The sequence below is a fragment of the Pseudopodoces humilis genome, chromosome 7, assembly GCF_049639895.1.
Source record: "Pseudopodoces humilis isolate 2021_Gansu_Grassland_sample_001 chromosome 7, ASM4963989v1, whole genome shotgun sequence".
Classification (NCBI taxonomy): Eukaryota; Metazoa; Chordata; class Aves; order Passeriformes; family Paridae; genus Pseudopodoces; species Pseudopodoces humilis.
In genome coordinates this window covers 32,877,321-32,888,607 of record NC_142206.1, presented here as the reverse complement: position 1 = coordinate 32,888,607, position 11,287 = coordinate 32,877,321, and the positions used below count along the sequence as shown (strand labels likewise).

The window sequence follows — 11,287 nt, the reverse complement described above, 5'->3', positions numbered from 1 at the left end:
CTCTGTGTCCAAGCGGGGACACCCCGTGCAAGGCGACCGCCCGCCTGCCCTCAGCTCAGGCACCTTTCAACTCGTTAGAAACCCCCAGTCACAGGTACATGTGGTTAATATTAGGCCCAAAATAACCTCTTTTTTTTTTTTTTATCTCAAACTGGGGTGGTTGCCGAGGCTTTTGAGCACTGGTAAAGGCAGTTAGTTGGCTGCGGAGCCTGGATTTAATTTTGCTAGTAATCCAAAAATAAGTGCTTGCATATTTTTTATTAGCTTAATGCTCAGCAATCCACATCAGCACAAGCTAAAAGCTAAATTAATTTCCCTAAAATAATTTCAAAACTTGCCTATTCACAAAATATCTTTGAAAACAGGGCAATTTTCTATCACTCGGGAGCCACGCTTGTTTTTGTCCCTTCTCTTTGTGTTTGAGAACACTTTGGAGCCTTCGTGCAGGTTTTGTGTGTTATTTCACAGCTCAGGCTTTCGCCTGGTGACCCTTAAGGAGTGCTAATGAAGTCGAATACTAGCGTTTAATCCTCTTCAGAAATACTAACATGCCCATCATCCAAAACAGCCTCCAATAATTGCCATTGGGCCCGATCCAACGCCTAGCAAAGTCTTTCAGTCAGTTAACTGAAAACTAAGTTCATCTGCTCATTTAGTAAATTGCTAGCCTTTATATAGCATCAACTCCGCAAGGCCTTTTGTCATGCTTCCCTCACTCCCTCCCACCCTCTGGTTAAATTCCTTCGCAGATAATAAAGGACGGTGGCACACCTTCGATTGCATCTTCTGTAATCACAGTGGTGGAAATTTCATTAGACAGATGCATAAATGCTACAAGTAACACTAAAGGAGTCTTTTGCATCTTTCTGTTTACATCCAAAAGACATTCTCTATTCTTTAGGAAAAGTATCATTCAGTTGTCAGAAATGTCATCCTGCCTCAAAATTAGTCATGACTTCAGGTATTAAAATAAAAACTCAGACACAGTCAATATATTTGTTTATTCCCTTCTGAGTGTGGCACAGTGAAGGCATCACTGCCAGTTCTGTGATTCTGAAGTGTGTTTCCGTCCTCAGAGACAAAGGTCCCCGATAGGACTTATTTGCTGAGTTACTTTCCAGTAATGTTGCTGTGCTGACCAAATGGAGCCTGACCTGAACCTCCTCCATCCAGCACGCCTTTTATCAGCTAAAGTTAAGGCCAATAGAGATTAACAGGAAAGCTTGATAAGACTGTTTTCTCTTCTCCTGTGAGCTTCTAATGGTGTATACAGATGGCAAGGTTTTAAAGAATGGAATGAACACTTATTTAGGCCTGTAAAAAATCACAGAAACACCCCCCCACACACGCACACACTTTCCATCTTACTAACTCCTTTTCTTCAATCAGGCCACTCTTCAGGAAAACCAAATTGCTCTTTCGTTTTTTTTTTTTTATTTAAACCCCAACCGCTTTTATTATTTACATCTGGTGGTCCCCTTATTTATGTCCCTCTCCACTTCCCTGCACACATATCCCTGCTCACAGGGCTGCGAAGCATTATGGGCCTTGGCTCTCAGCAGGAGAACTCCACACTGTCTTCAAACAAATAATTAAGGGGAAGGTTAAAGGTTCACCCAGAGGTCATATCTTTGGATACTCCTCAGAAAGTTTACATTAGTAAGAAATGGGTGCACTCTGAAGTGTTCTTTCAATGGGCTTGCACAACAAGGCAGAGCATTAAGAAAATTCTACATCCTTAAGGGTTTCAGGTGACATCTGCTTTACCTCTGAGCAGAGATTGGGATACTGTGCTCCAGCCTTACATATTCGACAGTCTCCACAGACCAAGCCTTTGGGACGAGTGTTGAAAAGCCTATCTTGCCCAGCCATTCACTCCCTGAGCAGTGCGGCCTTATTTTATCCCACTGATGTGAATAAAGCCACTCTTCCACTGCAAACTACCTAAAAGCAATTTACCAGTTGTTTTGGAAATGGGAGTTCACACCCTAAAGTGAGTCCTCCATATTTGTTTTCCTACCAAAACAAACAAACAAACACCCCCAAAAAAACAACAAAAAAGGCAATAAAAGTGATACAATTTGTCCAGCTAAAACTTTTGAAAAATAACTCTTGGGTTTGATTTCTGATTTCATTATTTCTCCATTTTTCTTTTGCACATCTGCATAACAGCAGGTGCAAGCAATGTCCTCTAGACCAGCAACCCTTCCTCTAGAGAGAAGATACACTGATGTATACTTGGAAAGATATAGGAGAACAGGCTTTAGGCATCCAGGTAATTTTGAAATTCCATTTCTATGGCTCCTCTGAAAAATCTTGTTCATAAACAGCATCAGTTATACCCACCAGTGGGTATGTCTGACACATGAAGTTATTTATATTTTCAAGATTGCAGGTGCAAAATACATTTCAGGTGAAGCTAAAAATCGAATCCTAGCTTCACTAGCAATAGCTACATCATGTAATGCATCAGCACAACTGGTAGACAAGGGCACAGAATGCAGTGTTTGTGCATTATTATTTATTCCTTATACTGCCCCATAAATATGCACAGTGCATAATAGAGGCGTAGGAAACAGAGTCCCTGCACTAGTCTTTACATTTTTTGAGGGCTGTTTTTGAATCCCTTGGAGAACCATATCCAGGGCCAAAGTAAAGCAACATACGGCCTTTTGCACAGCACTTCAGTTTGTGTTGGAGAAACACTCTGATGTTATTTAGGCACAAATGTCTTCAAAAGGCATTAAGAGACAGGTGAAAAAAGAGAACACCAATGCCACTGTTTTCAGCATTATTTGGAACCCTATAAAAGAAGAATTCACAGCTCTGCTCCTGACAATAATTGCTTACCTTGTTCATACCCTTCACCCAGAGGCCAAAGATTGAATGGCCTGAAAAGATGAGTAAAATCTATCAAAAAGACATGGACTTCTTTCTTACTCTGCTGTTAATAGTAATTCCTATTATTTGGATGATAGCAGCAGTTAGAGGACCCAATGAAGCTCAGTCTTACTCCACCCCATGCTTCACAAGCACACTGTCCAAGAGAACTCAGAGTCTGAACAGATTTCCAGGCAAAGCCTGAGGGAGAGGAGAGACGCCTTCTCCCTGTTTGCGGAGGGGAACAGAGACAGAAGGAGATTAAGTGACAAGGCCAAAGTCATACAAGAGATCTTTGGCAGAGCCACACACCCAACATAGATTTCCTCAGTCCTCTTTCAGCGCTCCTACAATCTGCTATCCATATGCTATCTTTCCTTTGTTCCCCCATCTTAACAGTCAGGCACACTGGCAGGGGACTGCAAAGAGAGCTCACATTGCCACTGTTTGTGCCTTACCTGCTGTGTAGATAAAGAGGGGTCATCAGCCTGCAGGGCTGTGAGGCAATACCTCCACAAACTCTACATTCATATGGTACTTGGTCCTCATTCCAGAATGATAAATGAGGTGTGTAATGTTGAGAAATACATGTCATTGACATAGCAGACTCAATAAAAAACTCACTCCCAGCATTTTGCAAATGACAGATTACCAACCTTGCTAATTCAAACAATAGCCATTTGAATCAAAAGGTTTTTTTCATCTTGTATTTTTTCTTTAATTGCTAGCTAAAGCAGCCACATCTATTTCCTCCAGTCTTTCTCACACTTTCTGGTTACTTTTGCGGGACAGTTTATGAAAGCACAAATGAACAAGATCTGGCTCAAAATACACAACAATATTGGCTTTTAAAGGAAGTGATTTCACTTTTATCTGTTTACAGCAAAACGGAGTAAAGCAGTAAAGGTGCACTAGTGAATATGCAGTATAGTCGGGTGATTTGGTAGCACTAGTCCTAATTGGTTCCTACCACTGATAATTAGCATGACAATATAATCTAAATATATGCATTTAATCACATCTCTTCAAATAGAGACTTGGTTTCCTTTGTCCAAAATAAATATGCATTCTTTACTTTATAGGAAGTCCTGTAATTAATCTTCTTTATATATTTATCAAATTTTATCTCAAGTCATATCAAATGATGTTAAACTACAATTTGCATAATACATTTTATTCTTATAATAAAATAACTTTCTGATAAAATCATAGAGACATATTTCTGTAAAGTTCAAAGAGAATAAATAGCAAATAATGATCGTTTAACCTGCTTCTTCAAATCTAGCACACTCAAAAATATTTTTGTTGTTGTTTCCACTGTTTTTTTTATATATACTGTACCTATATTTTGAAACAGCATGAACACACCATAACTGTATTAGTTATAATAATAAGATTAGTTTTTGAAATGAACTGTTAGTGACTGTACTGATTGGCAGTCACAATTAGAAACATCTCTAGCTTTACTTTACAGCTATCATGGAAAATTCACTTTAAGTATGTAGGGTCACAATAGGTCTTGTTTCAGGAGGATGAAGTACATGAATGCTTAGAAAACTGTAACTCGTTCCCAACTGGAGGCCTAATCTGAACTCAAGCAGAGAGTGATATTTAACTCCCATCACTTGTCTTTATGTCTAATATCTTCTCTGCGATGAACAGGTGCCAAACGGAACCCCAGCAGCATAGACTGCTCCCTATGAGAAACTGAGGAACAACATGGAACCACCACGAACAATGCAAAACTTCAGTGTCAGTCTTCAATCTGGATTTCCACTTAAAATATCCATCCCAGAAAACGAGGTGCTAAAATATTGAATTTATTTAACAAACCAGCCACTGCATAAATCGGTTCTCAATTCTTTATGTGAAAACCAGAGAAATAAACAAATTTGTGAGATGAATTCACAATAAGTTCTTTAAAAGGATTAATGACAAGGAATGTTCTGACTCAGTTTTAGCCCAAGACACTTCTGCTCTTGGACTTGAAAAGGACAGAAGTACTGAATGAACATTGTCACAGACTTAGTCACAGAAATAATAAAAATAAAAGTAATGACCATAGCAACACTAATTTGGTGTTAGAATTGTTTGCTGTCATCTGAATAAAAAAATGAATTTTTAAAAATTTTTAGATGCCCAGGGAAACAGTCTTGTAAGATTTTTCAAAAACCTGCCAAATGGATGAGAAGCGCAACTCTTATTAAACCCACATAAATGAGAGGTGAGCTTGAAGAATAAATGGGGTCTAAGCACCTGTTTCAATGTTTTTGCTGAGTAAGAGTCTAAGAATGCATTCTAAAAAGTAATCCAAATGTTTTCACCTTGGATGGGGAAATAAATCCTTGCCTAAATGATATTTCAGTATTTGGACTATGAACATGTCATTAGCTCAAGTGCATATGCTACACTGATCCCTTGTTGCCCAAGAATGTCCTAATTTTGAAGGGAAAATAACCAATGAAAGAGTCACAAAATACGTCTTCCTGAGTAACCTAGAAAATTACTTCTTTCCCAAGCAGAAAAAAAATAGATTTAAAGTTGTGAGCTGCTCAGAGCAGTCTGAAATAATGCATTAGAAAAGACTAATTTGCAGAAACACTTTTATCAATATCCACCCCCCTGCCTTTCCAGCAGTCTTTGTCTATCACCTAAACTTTTATCTGAGCAAGTAAAATCTATTTATCTTAGTTTATTTAACTTCTCCCTCCACTATGTATTCTAAACTGACAGAATTAGGTTTATGCGTCCTTCAGTATGTGTATGTACAAAAATAGTTGAAAAAGCCCTTGTTTATGCTTCACTGAATCTACGCCACACCTGGTTACCAACTCATATTTTCAGCACTCCTTATAGGAAATTTTAAAAAGCTGAGTTAGTCACCTGGAAATGAGCCACCTAAACAAGGCTTCCCTAAGTCATGAATATTGAGAAATGGAGTCAGTTATGCAATTGCTTTTGAGTGGAAGCGGTAGGGACAGGCCAGTTTACTCCCTGACAAAGCTTCACCTAATTTTGGACAGCTTTTGTTAGAGGAGGGGGGGTTAAGGGTTTCTTACGCGACTTTATAAAGCTTATTCAGACATCTCACATCTGTCAAAGATGTGATTCAAAGCACTTAAGTCCCATCCACGTTTGGTGAAGACTCCAGAAGATGACAGAGAACAACTTAGTTGAGTGCCTGAGGCTGCCTGAGGTAGGTGCAAACCATCCCAAAGACTTCTGCCGCATCTTCTATGTTTATGTTGGACCTCCTAAAAATACCTCGTGCCATTTGGAGCTGCCAATTGTTGGAAATCATGATTTTGCTCGTCCTGTGAGACTGTACTAAAAAAATCAGAAATTTAAACAGCGCTCTCCCCAGTGTTTACTTTGCGAGTTTTTCAGTCATTGCGCCACATTTTAAAAACAGCCACAAAATCTAGAAACTTACTTGACAAGATTCTCACATAACCATTGTCTCCTGGAGCTGGGACCTCGAGTTAACATGAAATAACTTGAACCTTGTGATAAAATCATGAGAACTGGCAAGACGGGCATCTATTCACCTCAGAGGAAAATCTGCCTCGTTAAACGTGTAACTCTGGGTTACCAGACTACTCCTTGGGAGCGCAGAGAAAGGATTTGGCTCTGCCGAGGAAAGCCCTGGTGGCTGTCAGGAGAGCACCTGCGCTGCAGCACAGACCGGGAGAGCCGCGCTGCCTCGCCCGGGCCAGGGGGCTGTGCCCGGCAGGGCAGGAAAGGCCCCGGCCGCAGCCGGAGCTCCCCACGAACCCGCAGCAGCGCCGGCCCGCGGCCCTCACAGCCCCGCGCCAAGGCCGCATCCAGCCCTTCCACGGGGGCGGCAGCAGCAGCGCCGGCCTGCCGAGAGCCACCGATCCCGGCCGCGGAACTGGGCCGGCCTCGACGTCCAGCCTGGGTGGCCCCAGGGGAGGCCTCCCGCTGTGCAGCAGGGCGCCATGAGGTGGGGCCAGAGCACCGCCGCCGGGCCGGGGGTGCCGCTGCCCCCGCGGAGCCACGGCCCGACCCGGCCGCGCTCGGTGCCAGCCCCGGCGCGGCGCGGAGCGGCACCACACGCACTGCCGCGGGTGGGCATAGCTTCCCTCACGAACCCCCGGCAAACCTCAGCCTAACTGGGAAAGTATCGTCCCTTAGCGCCCCTTGGCTCCTGGTGGAAAACAAGCGCCCTTTGGTGCATGCCACCTGGAACCACAGAGCACACGCCGGAGGAGGAGGCTGTTCCTCTTTTGACAGCCCCATCAGGTTGCTCATATATGGTTTTTTACCACGCACCGTAAAAATGATCTTTTAAAGGTACTTGAAAGGAAAGGAGGAGACAAACAGACATACTTCCTTAGCTATTCATATCTTACAGATAAAGTGTAAAGTCAATAGACACAAGGCATAGCATTTAACCTCATCCTGCACTTGATTTATTGCAGATGGGAATCAACTAGAAACTGAATCACTTTGAAATTTTTACTACTGACATTAAAATTCCATGTTTGTATACATACCTCTTGTGGAGATGCTAAATACAATTTTAGCTAATTTGGCATGCACTTTGATTTGCTAGCTCTTAGAAATTCATGTTAAAGGTAGACAACAAATCTCTAAAATCTTAAGTAACTCATGCATTTAAAGATGTGTTAATTCGTCGTCTTAAACTCCTAGGAAAAGATATTCAAAACTAATTAGGGTCCAACAGTCTTGCAAACGCAGAAGGACCTCATTTTAGGTAACTTTAAAAAAACCCAGACAAAGTGTAGTTGTTGAATAACATCACATTCAAGTATTTTACACCTCTTTGTAACTTACCAATATTTACATACTAATTTTTTTTAGCAATTCAAAATGGATCGAAAAGGAGAGTTGTCAACAAATTTAACATCTGTTTAACTTCCCTGATCAAATAAGATTAAGGCACTAATTCTCCCTTTTACGTTTCAGTGGAAACTACCTAAGTAGCAACTTGCCAAAAATGCATAAAGGTGTTTAGCAATTATGTAGTGGGTATGTTTGAAGAGATCAAGGTGCGCTCACGTGTCCTGTGCTATGGGTATCTCTGATTAGCTTGTCATCTACTCTGAAGAAGATGTAGCCCAACTCTCCTATACTATGTAACAGGCCAGCTGTTAGCTGTCTGTCAAGCACCTAAAGTGGACAAGTAGTCCAGGAGCAAAAATGTCACTCCTTTGATCTGGCAAGGAGCAGCTGCTGATTTATAGAGTAGGACTTTGTTCTTCCGTTCCATTTTACTTTCTTTCCTAAGGCAGAACCACAAAATCCAGCAGAAAAAAAAAAAAAGTGCCATTCTCTGCAACATCAACAAGCTCTGACAACTGCAACAGGGTTTTTCTTGGCCCTAACAAAGCTCTCAGGCATCTCCTTTGACGCTCACCTTTTTTTTTTCCTTCTTCTTTTTGCAATGCGGTAGTTATTGTTTAATTCAGCTTCTGTAAATGGAATGGACTGTGGCCAGCAAGCCTGGGGCATAAACACACCTGTATGAAAGAAGCCTTATTGTAGCAACCATCTACAACCAACCTGCACATGCACTACCAGTTTGTGAGTTCAGAAGGAATGTTCCATTTTCCCTAACAGAAAATTTTGCCTTAAGATAACTATTTTTTGTACCCACTGTCCTGTCTTGACCACTAAACTTGTATACTTTTTCATTGTTATTAAAATCTGAAGGAAAAAAAAAGTGTATTTTTCTACCTGGCAGCCAGGGAATGTCAAGAAATTGGATCCAAAGAGCCCACTTTAAAAAAAACACAGCCAAAATATATTTATAGAAACACACTGCTGAAAGTTTGAAAACTAGGATCCTGAAGATGTCTGTTTCTATTTCAGACCTAGTGGTGCAGTTGCAAGAACCTCCAGCTTATACTGCTGCAGGTTCTCCTCAAAAAAAGCATTTGGCAAAACAAGAACAAAGTAAGAAATCGCATTTGATGCAGCCAACCAGACTGCAGCACTGCCAGCCCAGAGTCAATGCTCCATTCACTCCCTTAGAAATCAGCAGATTCCATGTGGTGATCTGTTCCTACACAGGCTGTTGAAGTCCTGTCTAGCCCATTGGTATAGCAAGGGAGTTTTCCTTTATTTCCCTTATGATGTTTTCAAGCTTATTAGCTAAAAACCTAAACCTACAGGGCACAATAAAAGGCTGCAGTGTAACGCTGCTGAAGAGGAGAGAAGCTGTGTGTTTGACCCTGGTTTGTGTCCACACACATGCTGTGTTCACTTTTCTTTATACTGTAACTTTAAAAACAGACAAAAAAGGATTACAAGAACAAAGATGGGAAGAGGTGAGGGTGGTGGGGGCGACATCATGACTACAAGATTTTTTGCATATATGTTAGCTTGTGGAAATAAATAAGAACTATTACAGCCAGGGCCCTAAGGGAGGCAGGAAAATGATGATGTACAGGATAGTATAAAATGATATATTAAAAACTGTGCTGTCAGTGGAACAATAGAATATTAAGCAAAAGTCCATAATAATTGGCAGATATTTAGCTGTAGACATCTTTCTTTGGTTGGTGGGTACTAAAGTATACGTGAGAGGAAAGAGAACTAGTTAGGCAATTAGAAGTAATGGGCATAAATAATACACTATGTATAAATACATCTCCCCCTTTCCCAAGTTATAGCTCTTATCTGTATACACCTAATAACCTCTCAGTAAGTCATACCTACATGCTGACATCCCTTTTGCTTTGCTCTCAGCACTGTCTGGGTACTGGGGATTCTGCTTATGTAAATCTCTTTCTGTAGATGCAGATGTTAAATGTTTTCTCTTTAATTTTTGCCATACTAGTGGCAAAACTTCATCAAACCAGAGGGTCTAATGTCTTAGTAGTTAAAGATGTGTCGACACCACGAGACTGCAGCCTGCCATGTTATGGAATATATGCTTCTCAGTGATGAGCTGGTAGCAGAACAAATGTGGGACAATTATATTAAGTATGCCAAGATGAAGAGGTAAATATACAGATCTTCCCAATGTCATACTGGTGAAACTTTTGCTATCTCTCATCCCATCTTGTGTTCTTTGTATTTCACATGAATCAGAGGGAAATGTTCTAAAAAGATTTTTGAGAGTTTCTGACATATGAGCATGTTTCATGGATGCTTGTACTTTAGTTGTAAGCCAAACTGGTTTGGGATGGAAAAATTGAGAATCTCTGTAGAACCATTTCCTCAGCCGATCACTCTGGATACCAAGCTCTCATATTTCCTGACCTTCATCTCTCCAGGGCTCAGTCTTGCTCCCTATCCTACCTTGCTGGCTCCCCAGAGATAATTGCAAAGTACAGCTGGCCAGTCAGTGATAAAGCTTGCTGGTGTTCTGCAAGGGTCCTAGATGGCCAGATATGCTGTGATTGAGGACATACATGTAAATATTACACCATTTCTTGTCTCTCTTCTTTTTTGAACAAGCTTCTGTCTTCTGAACAAGCAAGGACTGAAATCTTGAATGTTTGCTCTTTCTAAAACATTTGAAAGGCTGGGTTCTCCTGATTTCAGTACTAAGTTGGCTTATGGGCAGAGCAGAGCATTGAAGAAGCCTGTGCTCAAGTACAAAACGTTTCAGTTGTTGGCTTTCCCAGCTAAAGAGAGGCCTTCTTCTAATTCTTTCCTCTGTTAAAGGATGGGTAGCAGGAGATGTTTTTTTTTAATGCAGTCATTAGCACTTAAATAGTTCATGTGAAAATTAAATCCTACCACAGAAAGAAACTTGAAACATATTTCTTCAGTCAAAACTGGCTAGTTCTGTAATGTGTTCCACTATCCCACATTTTGCATACAATTGAGATATTTGTCATGAAATGAAACCCAATCTATATAACCTATCTAATATTTACCTTTCTTTATGAGAGCAGTTTGGAAACTGTGTGTGATCTTACATAATTTTAATAACTGGTTGCTGATGGATTTCAATATTAGCTCTGACTGCTCTGACTGATAGGATGTTGAGGCTTAATTTTCAGAATTTCACTAATTGTTCCTAGGCTGTGTAGGGGTAAAGGCATCTTAGAATGTGTGTATAAACCTGCATTTGAGCACACAAAACTGGTAATTGCAGGGACATATCCAACAATGCATAATTTCATCCTGGTCTAGTAAAGCACTCAGATGTAGAAGGCAAATTTTCAAAACGATCAAGTTCTGTTATCAAAATCATCATAGACTCTGTAAAACTAATCCCAAATGTTCATTGAATTTCTGACTTAAAAGATAATACTACCAAATGGGTGTTGACATTAGTGCCTAAATTATAGGCAATCTGCTCTCAAGGAATTTTTTGTCTCTGGTTAGATGTTCCAGGAATCACCAGAAGGTGGACTTAGATACCTAACTACATTTTTTTAGTTAAAAAAAAAAAAAAGCCATCACT

The 11,287-nt window shown here is 40.6% G+C and overlaps 1 protein-coding gene across 3 annotated transcripts in view; it reads right to left on the bottom strand.

Annotated features, from left to right (window-relative positions):
* The window catches only part of MEIS2 (Meis homeobox 2), a 174,040-nt gene that overhangs the window by 7,265 nt on the left and 155,488 nt on the right, over window positions 1–11,287 (bottom strand). The gene's annotated exons all lie outside the window — the stretch shown is intronic.